This window comes from Vicia villosa, linkage group LG2 (genome assembly GCF_029867415.1).
Source record: "Vicia villosa cultivar HV-30 ecotype Madison, WI linkage group LG2, Vvil1.0, whole genome shotgun sequence".
Taxonomy (NCBI): Eukaryota; Viridiplantae; Streptophyta; class Magnoliopsida; order Fabales; family Fabaceae; genus Vicia; species Vicia villosa.
This window is the reverse complement of record NC_081181.1, coordinates 42,975,034-42,988,671: the sequence shown is the minus strand read 5'-3', so window position 1 is coordinate 42,988,671 and position 13,638 is coordinate 42,975,034. Positions and strand designations below refer to the sequence as shown.

Below are 13,638 nucleotides of genomic sequence, written 5' to 3'. Positions count from 1 at the left end.
GGGTTCTATGGTGCTCATATCCCTGATCTTTCTCGCGGACATTATCTCAACATGGCACTCGATCGGCCAGCCAAAAACATCCTTAGAGTCCAATCTCAATGAGTGTAGCATCGAGTATCAACCGGCTTCAGTCAGGAATCCAAAGCCAGCTATCTCGCTACTTCCTATAAGCCAGAGTCAAGTTCAACTAAGCTTCTAAGGGCGAATTAGTGCTTAATGACACCACGCGGCAGCCAAATGTCTCCTTGATCATGTTCAATGGCCACCAGGACAAACCAAAGTGTCACACTAATGGTGGCCACCAGATCAACCATATCGATACAAGTCGTACAGTCTCCTTGGTCTATTGCCACATACCTAAGGTACACTAGATTCGGGTGTAGGATCTTTCACACAAGAGAATACCCAAAAGTACCCTTAAAAATAAAGCAAACAAAGCAAACAATTAAAGTGATCCTAAACTTTAAGGTAACCCCTCTTTTAAGTAATCCCTGCCATAAAGAGGGCAGGTAGTCTAAGGGAAGGATATAATAGTCATTTAATCTCTTAGGCAACAGGCGAGGATACCTTAGCAATGGGGACAGTCATCTTTTATAAGGCAACCTCGAGGGACAAAATTGATGATGAATGAACTGAGGGTAACATTTGCTTTAGGTATCCTCGGAATCGAGGGACTTGACTATTTTAAAGGCAACAAATAATAAGGCAACAAGGCAACAAATAATAAGGCAACAGGCAACAAGAGAGGTTACCCTAAAGGTGTGTGTGTGGCACAATCACGTGGTTAATTCGGATATTTTATCTTGTAATTAGTTATTCTAATTCAATTAACAGGCTTGCACTCCCTAGGATTACTAACCACAACAATTAATATTACGGCGAAATAAAAGGCAGAAAATAAAATCCTACGCTATTACAATAAACACCTGCGGGCAAAAATAAAAAGGCAAAATAAAAAAGAATCATTAATTTAAAATAATCAGATGGCTTGAGCCTTCATCAATTCTTGACAAACCCTGAAAAATTAAGAATGAAGAAGAGAAAGGTTAGTGCATTAAAGATCTACAAACCCTAATTGATTAAAACAAACCAGGTTTAAAGCAAATTGTTTAAACAGAATATGTAAAATAAATGATTTTAATATTTTTTTTAATAATCATTAAAGGTTAAGGAAATCGAATGTTCGATAAAATATGATAATTAAATAATTACGGGATTAAACCCTACTTAATTAATTAAAAGTATAGGCAAAAAAATTGAGTTTTTAATATTAAAAAAACAATTATTGATAAGATGATAAAAAAAGTCAAGTTTTCGATAAAAAATAAATTATTATCAAAAATAACATTTTTAGTAAATGTAAAAAAAAATTAGAGCAAATAATTAATAAACTAAAAGAAATAAAAGAAAATAAATAAATAAAAGGATCATGTAAAATAAAAAAATTAAGAAATACTTAGCTTTGATTAGGTGTGGCTGGCTTCTGAGGGATCACAGTGCACCCTCAATGCCAGAGATGTTGGATCTGAGGAAGCTGACAATCCATTGGCTGAGCCTTGAGGGCGTATGGTACACCGGGATACCTGGGGCGCATGGGATCGGTGGCAAGTGATTGTTTAAAAAAAAGTTGCAAGGGCCAGGGATCAAACCCTGGACACTTTGGTCCTTCACGCGTTGTGCCACTGAGCCAACTTACTGGATTTGTTTAAAGAGCGCATTTGAAAGAATATATTAAAACAATGAAACAGGATCCAAGACGCGCGCCAGAATTCAAACAAGCCAACCACACGAGGACACATCATCACCTTCTTCATGGAAAAACTGAACCATGGCTTTTACAACGCTTATTACCAGTACGCTATAAAAACTCAAAGCTATTACACCTGTTAATTGTTAACAACTCATACAAGCATCAAAAATAAAAAAGGAGACCATACTCATGTTCGTCTTGGTCTCACGAACACACCTGTACCAGTATCGAGCCTTAATTTGCACTAAATTAAAAAACCCCAATTTGAGGCTCATGAACCCTAACATGGTGGATCCTCATATACGCACAATAGCTAAATTAAAACTCCAGAATCATTCAAGACATCATAACAAACACAAATATGCAATTAAAACATGTAAATGATGCATGAATTATTGAAATCGAAGGGCTTTTTAAAACCGCAAATCGTGGGTTTTTGTGAGTGTGTTCTGGATGCTTCAAGGCTTGATGAGGATCTGAACACGTTCAGTGATGCTCCAGGAATATGCTTGGACCTTCAAAACTCTTTGAATCGATCTCAATCACCAAGAATGAATTCCACTTTTTCTTGAATTTTATGAACTCGGATTAGGGTTCTTGAGGCAGGTTTTTCGTGAATTCTAGGTTTGCAATGCTTGTGTACTTATAATAGAAGGATTTAGGGTAACAATTTGGACCTGAATCTTGTTAAATCTTTGATTTGCCATTGAAGAAATTTGATTGGAAATATGGTTTTAAAAACTTCCAATTTTGCCCAATTTGATTCAATCTTCTTCCAATGAATTGGTGCACGAAATTTGATTGATTTTTGGAGTTAATATTGATTGGATTTGATTAGAATTAGATTCAAAACAAATCTTCTTCATAAATCTTTGATTTTTTTAATTTTATTGCCTTTTAAATGAATAAAAATTCAAGTAAAATTAAATAAACCAAATTAATTCATTTTGAGGCATTTTCTTTCACATTTTCCCCTTAAAATTGTCCAACTTTGACAAGGCATATCTCCCTCAATTTTTAAGATATGGAGGAGTTTTAGGACTTTTTGGAAACCTCAAGATGTTCTCTATAAGCCACTTTGGAAACGTTTTTCCATTTGAAGATTTTATCTTGATGATATGGGCTTTGACAAAAAATTGCTTTTGGTTGACTTTCAAAAAGGGACCTATAATCTTTTGATCCATATTTATCAAATGAAGCATTTTTAGACTTGGCATGTGAGACAAAAAGTTGTAGAGAATTCAATTTCCTTCAAATTGAGATTTGTATGGGAAATTTATGATGTTCCATGTGAAAGTTATGGCTGGTCAAAGTTCAGTTGACTTTAGGTCAAAAAACCCTAATTTAGAATCTTTAGGTTTTGTTGATTTCTGAACTTTCCTTGATGAATCATGATCAATCCTTGATCAAATGATGAATGATACTTCAAAATAAGGATGTTGACAAAAAATCAGGAATTTTGACTGTACTTTGACCACAGTTGACTTTTAGGTCAAACTAATCGACTGTTGACTTTCTGAGCAATTGACTGAGCAATCCTTGGAATTGAAGCCTGAATTTTGTCATAGAGATAATTTGAAACATCATGAACCATCTGAAATCCATTGGAGACTTTGATTTATTAATTCTCTTCAGAGAAATCAAAACCCTAGTTTAGGAGGTCATTGTTTAGGAGAGTATGTCCCTGAGTCTTGAACCTTGGTATGAGTTTTAAAAGGTCAAATGAGATGGGAAAATTTTGGGGTATGATGTAACACCCGTATAATTTTAATATTAATTTAATTTGGAATATTGAATTAATAATTAGAATTATTAAGGTTTTTTTGTGAAAATAATGGTTTATGGCATTTAGGCCATGTGAGAAATAGTAAAAGAGGGGGGTGTGATATAGGAAGGCTCTTTACTAATTTTATTATTATTTTCTTAAAATAATTAGAATTGGGAAGGAAAGAGGAGAACGTGAAAAGATGATAACACGATTTTATATCGTATATTTAGCCTAAAATCCATAGATATTTATAGCATTTTCCGTTTATTATGTTAATTTATTATGATATTACGCGTGTATTTGCTTTATTTCAGGTTTTACACTTCAATTTCGACTATTTGCGAAAAGGAAAGAAAATTGAGCTTAAATGACCAATATTTATGCCTAAAAGATGAAAAGGGAGTGCTGAAGTGAAAGAAGGGTGCAATTAGGACCCAAAAGGCCCAAAAGAGATATTCAGCCCACCATGAATCAAAAGGCGCGTGGCCCAGACCTGCAAGCAAGTGGAGACGCACGTCTCCACGTTCTCTCCAGCCACGTCACCAAGAGGAGACGCCCGTCTCCAACTGCCCAAGATTTTCTCCACTTGAGACGCACGTCTCAAGTCTTCCTGAAGAAACGGAGACCCACGTCTCCACGCCCAGTCTGCAGAAAGTTCCTCAATTCACGGATTCCAACTGCAAACCTCCTCCTATAAATAGGACCTGCTATCCCACTTCCAAGGAGTCCGATTTCCTGCCAACGAAGTGCTGCCGAAATTGTACCGCGAACTGCTTTTCCTTATTCTGTTTTCATTTAACCGTCTATTTTCTCACAACGATTTCTACACTGGAAATTGTTGTGAACTTTTCATAGATCTAGCCTTACGTTAGATTTATCGCTTTATTTCCTTGTTTTTATTTTCTGCCATTTAAATTCCGAAGAACGATCCAGCCAACCTGTGGTGGAAGTTCGAGTACTTCAAGATTCAATTCAATCCAGATTTATTTTAATTCAGGTTTTTTTATTTACCGCCTTATTTATATTATTTATCTGCATGATATATTATATGCCATTTAATATGCTTATTATTATGAACCGAACCAATATATGTATGTTTAATCGTATTAATATGTCTGGCTAAAATACTAAAGGTGTCGGTATGTAAAGTAAGTTAACCGTAGGGATCCGAAATAAATTGGCTTAAATTATGTTTTATTAATTATCACTTATTTTTGGTTTATATGTCTAGTTTAATTAGTAAGTCTTAAAACCAACAGAGCGAAAGTTTGAGGGATTAGGACGGTCAAAGGTTAAAATCAATAGAGCGAAAGTTTGAGATCTTTAACTGGATAGTAGACATAGGACATTAGTTTTAAGGATGGCGAAAGCGTATTAAAACTAATTGGAACTTATTTATTTTCAAAAAGTGTTTTTACACCCGAATGGGATGGCGAAAGCGTACGTTAGGGATATTAGCATGTTCCGAGTCAACAGAGCGAAAGTTTGAGATTAGGAGATTTAAATAGATAACAACCTCGTAAAATAGGCATTTTATTAATTACATTGTTTCCAAAAAGCTCTTCTAAAATCTAATGGGATGGCGAAAGCGTACATTAGGATTAGGATAGTAGTCTGAATCAACAGAGCGAAAGTTTGAGACGAGGATTTTTAATCAATTGGAATTAGTAAAGATTTTTAATTTAATTATGCAAAAGCCAATGAACCTTCGGATTACCTTTAGTTAAACGAAATACATACTGATACCTGTCTTTTATTATTATTCTTTATTTTCTCACAATCACTTTCCCTTAGGAACAATCGAAATTTTAGTACTCCTAGCTTTACATAGTAACCTTAGATAACGGTAGATTGATTCATAGTCCCTGTGGATTCGATATCTTTTAAAACTACACGACACGACTGTGCACTTGCAGTTATCAGATTCATAGACACGTAAAGTCGCGATCAAGTTTTTGGCGCCGTTGCCGGGGACTATTTAAGTCGATATCGTAACTCACTGTTACACCGTAGAGACTAGGATAATTCTTCCCTTTCTTTTTGAACGATTGTATGCCAAATACTCGTTCACAAGGAGGAGACTTAATACAACGAATTAACGAGATCGAACGTTTCATTAACGTTAAACGTCGAGCTCGCAACCTTCCCGAAGTAGCAGAAATTCCGATTAATCAGGAATTGAATTTTACTGATCAAATCAATCAAATCACCCCGAAGCTAGAGATGGCTGCTATTCGTCCTCTTAGAGACTATGCCGCTCCTTCGCGCGCTGAACCGCATTCAAGTATCGCACCACCTGCGATTGAAGCGAACAATTTCGAACTGAAACCTTCACTGGTCCAAGCTGTTCAACAGAATCAATTCTCTGGAAGCCCTGTAGACGACCCCAATCTCCATTTATCCGTGTTCGTGCAATACGCCGACACTATCAAAGCCAACAACGTTAGTTCCGAAGCTATTCGATTACGCCTTTTCCCTTTCTCCTTGAGAGATAGAGCGAGAGCGTGGCTTCAATCCCTGCCTTCCAATTCCATAACAACGTGGGACGAATTGAAGAGAGTATTCTTAGCGAGATACTTTCCGCCTAGCAAGACTGCTATGCTTAGAGGTCAAATCAACGGATTTACCCAGAAAGATAACGAATCGCTCTTCGAAGCTTGGGAACGTTACAAGGACATGCTTAGAATATGCCCTCATCATGGACTCGAACCATGGCTGATCATCCATACCTTTTATGGTGGTCTCTTATATAACACTAAAATGACTATAGATGCCGCTGCTGGCGGAGCATTAATGGACAAACCCCATGATGAAGCATACAAACTCATAGAGAACATGGCACAAAACCATTACCAATGGGGAGGAGAACGCGCCGCTCTAGAGAAAGCCCAAACCAAAGGAGGAATGTACGAAATTAGTGGTATAGACCGCGTTAACGCTAAAGTAGACGCTTTAACTCAAAAGATCGAGAATTTAACCATCACTCCTTCAGCCACCGCTGCCGCTGTAGCACCTAACTGCGAGATTTGTGGATTGACTGGGCATGTAGTTGCTGAATGCCAACTCTTGACTGGAGTCCCATCTGATCAAGTAAATTACGCTCAAGGAAACCCTTATTCTAACACGTACAACCCTGGATGGAAAAACCACCCGAACTTTTCTTATAAGAACAACAATGCGTTGTACGCGCCTGGACAAGCACCTGCTGTACCACCTGGCTACCAAAAAGCGCCTGTAGCTGCTCAAAACACCCCTAGGAAGTCAAACCTAGAAATCATGATGGAGAACTTTATAGCTTCCCAACAACAAACCAATAAAGACTTCCTGAATCAAAACATCCACAATAGCGAGCAACTAAAACAACTATCGAACAAAGTAGATGCTTTAGCTACGCATAACAAAATGTTAGAAACTCAAATCTCACAAGTAGCTCAACAACAAGCACCTACTGCTGCCCCTGCTGGCACGTTTCCCGCTCAACCACAACCTAATCCTAAAGGACATGCGAACGCGATAACACTACGAAGTGGAACTAATTACGATGGACCCATAGATCCTAGAACCCAAAACGTACCCATGTCACAACAAGAGCCAAAGGAAACCCAAAAGAAAACAACCGACGAACAAACTGCTAAGACTAAAGAGTACAATAACGAAGTGGAACCCGAAAAAGAGAAACCTTATGTTCCACCACCACCTTATAAGCCACCAATTCCTTACCCTCAAAGATTAGCCAAATCAAAAACCGAAGCGCAATTTAAAAGATTTGTAGAACTTCTGAAGCAATTAAACATAACCATACCATTCACAGAAGCCATAACTGAGATGCCTTCGTACGCTAAGTTCTTAAAAGAAATCTTATCAAACAAAAAGAAGCTCGAGGATAACGAAACTATAACGCTTACCGCTGAATGTAGCGCTATCATCCAAAATAACATGCCTCCAAAACTGAAAGACCCTGGTAGTTTCTCTATACCCTGCGTAATTGGAAAAACCATCATAGAGAAAGCCTTGTGCGATCTAGGAGCTAGTGTTAGTTTGATGCCTCTTTCGACCTGTAAGAAACTCAATCTAGGTGAGCTTAAAGCAACAAGAATGTCTCTTCAACTAGCAGACCGTTCAGTTAAATATCCTGTAGGAATGTTAGAGAATATCCCTGTTCGTGTAGGTCAATTCTACATCCCGACCGACTTCATCATTATGGATATCCAAGAAGATTCTAACATCCCGATCATTTTAGGAAGACCATTTTTAGCGACCGCTGGTGCAATTATAGATGTAAAGCGAGGAAAGCTTACTTTCGAAGTAGGAGAAGAGAAAATAGAATTTATCCTTTCCCAATTCCTAAAAGCACCTTCTATAATTGACACATGCTGTTCTGCTGACATAATCGACGAGTGTGTCAAGGAAATGAAATCCGAACCAAATAAGGAAACCGAAACCCTAAGGATTCCTATGCCGCCAATTTTTGAAGATGACAACTGGCGTGAGGAATATCAAGATAACCACCTGAGTGAATGCTTAGCTTTAACCCCTGATCCTATACCTGGACCTAAGAAACCTGCTATAGAGCTGAAGACACTCCCTACCGATCTTAGATACGAATTTCTAGACGAAGAACTAAACCGACCAGTTATAGTGAACGCCAACTTAGGACGAACCGAGACTGAAAAATTACTTAATGTCCTAAGAAAATACCCTACCGCTTTAGGATACAACATATCAGATCTGAAAGGTATAAGCCCTTCTCTATGTATGCACCGCATCATGCTCGAAGACGATAGTAAAACCTCTAGGGAACATCAAAGGCGAATAAATCCTATTATGAGCGATGTGGTTAAAAAGGAAATCCAAAAACTGCTAGAAGCTGGAATAATATATCCTATATCCGATAGTAAATGGGTTAGCCCCGTTCACGTCGTACCAAAGAAAGGAGGAGTCACAGTAATCACTAACGCAAAAGGAGAATCTGTAGCACAACGTACCCAAACTGGATGGAGAATGTGCATTGACTATAGGAAGCTAAATAAAGCTACCCGAAAAGACCATTTCCCTTTACCTTTCATAGATCAAATGCTCGAACGCTTAGCTAAACACTCACATTTTTGTTATCTGGATGGATACTCCGGATTTTTCCAAATTCCTATCCACCCTGACGACCAAGAGAAGACCACATTCACCTGTCCTTATGGTACATTCGCTTATAGACGAATGCCTTTTGGACTCTGCAATGCACCCGCGACCTTCCAAAGATGCATGATGGCAATATTTGCCGACTTCCTAGATGGAATAATGGAGGTCTTTATGGACGACTTCTCTGTCTGTGGAGGAAGTTTTGAAACATGTTTAGAAAACCTTGAAATGGTGCTTAGACGATGCGTAAGCGTAAACCTAGTCCTTAATTGGGAAAAATGCCATTTCATGGTTCGACAAGGAATTGTACTTGGACACATCGTATCCGATAGAGGAATCGAAGTTGATAAAGAAAAAATCGAAATTATCGAAAACCTTCAACCTCCCAAAACCGTTAGAGAAATAAGAAGTTTTCTGGGACATGCTGGTTTTTACCGACGCTTCATTAAGGATTTCTCTAAAATAACCAAACCCTTAACTGAACTACTCATGAAAGACGCCGAATTTATTTTCACCGATAAATGCACTGAAGCATTTCAAACACTTAAACAAGCATTGATCTCTGCGCCAATTATGCAACCTCCCGACTGGAATGAGCCTTTCGAAATAATGTGTGACGCAAGTGATTATGCTGTAGGAGCCGTTCTAGGACAAAGAAAGGATAAGAAACTACATGTCATATATTATGCGAGTAGAACCCTAGACGAAGCTCAGATGAATTATGCCACGACAGAAAAAGAATTATTAGCTGTCGTATTCGCATTAGACAAATTCCGTTCTTACCTGGTAGGAGCCAAAATAATCATATACACTGACCACGCCGCCATTAGGTACCTCCTAACCAAAAAGGACGCTAAACCAAGACTTTTGAGATGGATCTTGTTACTACAAGAATTCGACCTGGAAATTAAAGATAAGAAAGGCACTGAAAATGTCGTAGCAGATCACCTCTCTCGATTGGAAAATCTGAAACCCGAACAAGTACCAATTGACGATGATTTCCCTTATGAAAGACTCATCGCCCAATTAGAAGCAAATGAATTCGAACCATACCGTCCAAACTCTGAAACCGAGAAATTAGCTGAAATAGCTTTAGCCCGATCTGACGCACCTTGGTATGCAGATTTCGTAAATTACCTAGCTGCTGGTGTGCTTCCTCCTGATCTAAGCTACCAACAGAAGAAGAAATTCTTCCATGACCTAAAACATTACTATTGGGACGACCCACTCCTTTTCAAAAGAGGCCCCGATGGAATCTTTAGACGTTGTGTACCCGAGGAAGAGATAAGAAGCATAATAACACATTGTCATTCTGCACCGTGTGGAGGACACCATAGCACATCTAGAACCTGCGCCAAAATCCTTCAATCTGGACTTTTCTGGCCCAACCTGTGGAAAGACGTCCATTTTGCTGTACTAAGCTGTGATAGATGCCAACGAACTGGAAACATTTCAAGACGCGATGAAATGCCTCAAAAAGGCATTCTAGAAGTAGAAATATTTGACGTCTGGGGAATAGACTTCATGGGACCGTTTCCGTCATCGTTTGGAAATCAATATATACTCGTAGCCGTCGATTACGTTTCAAAATGGATAGAAGCTATTGCTTCCCCTACAAACGATACACGAGTAGTTATTAAACTTTTCAAAAACGTCATCTTTCCTAGGTTCGGTGTGCCAAGATTGGTAATTAGCGATGGTGGTTCCCATTTCATTTCAAGAATACTTGAGAAACTCCTTCGAAAATATGGAGTAAATCATCGAATAGCCACACCATACCATCCACAAACAAGCGGTCAAGTAGAAGTATCTAACCGCGAAATAAAACAAATATTGGAGAAAACTGTTGCTATATCTAGGAAAGATTGGTCAACCAAGCTAAATGAAGCTTTATGGGCTTATAGAACAGCTTTCAAAACTCCAATAGGAACTACCCCATTCAAACTCGTTTATGGAAAATCATGCCACCTACCAGTAGAGTTAGAACATAAAGCCTATTGGGCCATTAAGAACTTAAACCTAAACTACACTGCCGCTGGTGAGAGACGACTTCTAGACATAAACGAATTAGAAGAACTTAGACAAGACGCTTACGAAAACGCCAAAATCTATAAAGAGCGAACGAAAAAATGGCACGACAAGCGTATATCTAGGAAAAATTTTAGCATCGGCGATAAAGTGCTCTTATTTAACTCTAGACTAAAATTATTTCCTGGTAAGTTACGATCTAGATGGTCTGGCCCTTTCGAAATAACTAACATATTTCCGAGTGGAGCGATAGAAATCAAAGGAGAAACCGTCAAACCTTTTGTCGTAAATGGGCAACGTCTTAAGTATTACCATCATCTCGAATACGATGAAAACATCGAAGTTTTTAAACTTGACGAACTGCCCGCTCTTTCGAAAAAATAGTTTTCTATTTTTAAATCGTCGAGCTTACGACATTAAACAAAGCGCTTGGTGGGAGACAACCCACATTTATTTATTCTTCTATTTTTTTTTTTATTTTATTTATTAAAACTTTAATTTTTCTAATCTTTTATTTTTAATTTTCATTTTAAAACTTTATTCTATTTTTAATTTTAATTTTAATCATTTTTGATTTTTCATACATCTTATAATAATTATTATAATTATAACTACTATCTATGAATTGGGAAAATATTTCCGTTATAATTATATTTATTATTATAACTTGTTACCTAAGCTTAATTTTAACTTTTTATTTTATTTTAAATAAACACTAGCCTAATTCTAACTTATCCTAATATTTTCAACTTCTAGGTTTTTCAATTAACTACTAACTACGATGGAAGGAGTTGATAATATGGAAGTTGTGTTCCGTGGTAGAGGACAAGAAGCAAGATTCAACAAGCTGGCTGAAAGACAAATAGATCTGACTTGCTACCCTGACCAATCGACTATGATACGACTTGGCATCCAAGAAAGCGTTTTACACCTGCTTAACCAAGTCGGTTGGACTGGTTACCACTTGTTTCGCAAGTTTAATACCTACCGGAAACTCACTTTGGAATTTTTGAGCTCACTGACCTATCTTCCAAACAGTGGACAAGGACTGAAGAAAGGAGTCATCCTTTTTCGACTCTTTGGAATGGAATTTAACTTTTGCATGGGAGACTTTGCTAAAATGTTAGAACTACCTCATGGACCCGATGCATATGCCAAAGTAGCTGAAGAAAACCTTCCATACTGGGAGCTGGAAAAATTCTGGGGGAAAATCACTGGAAATGATAACCCTGAAGAGAATGAATTTCAATCTGAGAATATCCACAATCCTGCTTTCCGCTACTTTCACAAGATCCTTGCTCACTACATTTTTGGAAAGCCTGATAATGTCACTGAAGTTACTAGAGAAGAGTTATTCATCATGTTCTGCTCCTCTCAGAATCGCCCGGTCAATGCCATTGCATTCATGCTAACAAACTTCGAGCGCATCACGCAATACGAAGTTTCACCCATTAGGATCGGCGGATTTGTCACTATGATTGCTAATGCCATAGGAATGAGAGTACCTTTGCTTAGATTGACACCTTTTGGTACCCATACCTCTATGGACATCAATTTCTGCTTTAATCGAGGTATCATCGGTAATCTTGGACCTCATCGGTTTGAATTGCTCATTGATAACAAAGTTTGGTATCAGTTCACCTTACCGAATCCTAGGACAAGTGTGCACAACCCTGCCAACTGGCTTTACTATGGTCAGATTCCTGAGAGAGAGCCCTCACCTGAAACTCCTCAAGCTTATGAACATGTTGATGAGGAAATGCCTGCATCCGAATCTGAACCTGAAACACCACCTGGTTATTATGAACCTCTTCCTGTTGATGAACCCATTCCTGAATATGAACCTTTATCAGAAGACGAGCCTATACCCGAGTACGAGCCTGAGACACCTTCTGAAGATTCTGCTGATGAATACACTGTTGACATGACTGATGTCGAACTCGAGCCACAACAACCCGCTACGTCCACCGCATCGGTAAATCAAAGGATGCCCAATCTGAACACGCACGAACAAGCAATCAATGCACTACAACAAGATGTACAACATGTGCGCAACGAGCTTCACACTTTGCAAATGCATTTCTTCGATTTCATCGACACCGTCAACGCTCAGTTCGACGAAGTTTTCAAGCACATTCAGTCTAATCAAAACAACAATAGACGTGGCTAGATGTTACCGTATTAGATTATTAGATTTTTATTTCTAGTTTTAGTAATTTCAAATTCCTAGTTTAGAATTTAATTTTTCTGCACTTCTACATTCTGCTCCTGTTAACACTCAGTACCGGTTTAATTTTAAATGCAATATTCTATTTATTACTGCTACTGTGTTTTACTATATCACTATTAAACTGCTATGCATTCCTGTATACCATATTTTTGCCGTTTATAGTATGATACAAGGACACTGTACTGAGCTGGTATTCTGTATTATTGCTACTGTCAGAATTGGTCCACACCTGCACGTGTGGAAACCACTTACCTGAGCTAGGAGACGCACGTCTCCATTTATGTGGGACCAGCAGTCTGCATGCATAGGACAGGAGACGCACGTCTCCATGCCTGTCCCCCAGCAGACTGGCTGCCTGAGACGCGCGCCTTCCCAAGGCCAGTAGTCTGTGCTGCCTTTTTGACCACGCAGAAGACCACATTAATCCCATTTTTGAATTTTGAATTTGAATTTCAAAATTCATTCTCCTCATTCTTCCCCTATTTATTCCATTTAAACTCCATTAACCTCATTCATCCTCCATCATTCACCTCTTAAACTCCATTCATTTCCCATTCTTCTATTCTATTCAAACTTCAAACACCACCATTAATCCATTTTAATTCTCCATTAACCACCCCATTTTCAAACCTCACTATAAAACCACACCACCACCACTCTTCTTCCTCACAACTATCATACCATTCTCTACTCTTCTACACTACATTTTTATTTTTCATTTCCATATTC

The 13,638-nt window shown here is 38.2% G+C and overlaps 1 non-coding gene across 1 annotated transcript; it reads right to left on the bottom strand.

Annotated features, from left to right (window-relative positions):
* Positions 1–6,116: 6,116 nt before the first annotated feature.
* LOC131654323 (small nucleolar RNA R71) lies at positions 6,117–6,223 on the bottom strand. The gene has a single exon (XR_009299364.1). It is a non-coding gene; the product is annotated as a small nucleolar RNA R71 (small nucleolar RNA).
* Positions 6,224–13,638: the final 7,415 nt, after the last annotated feature.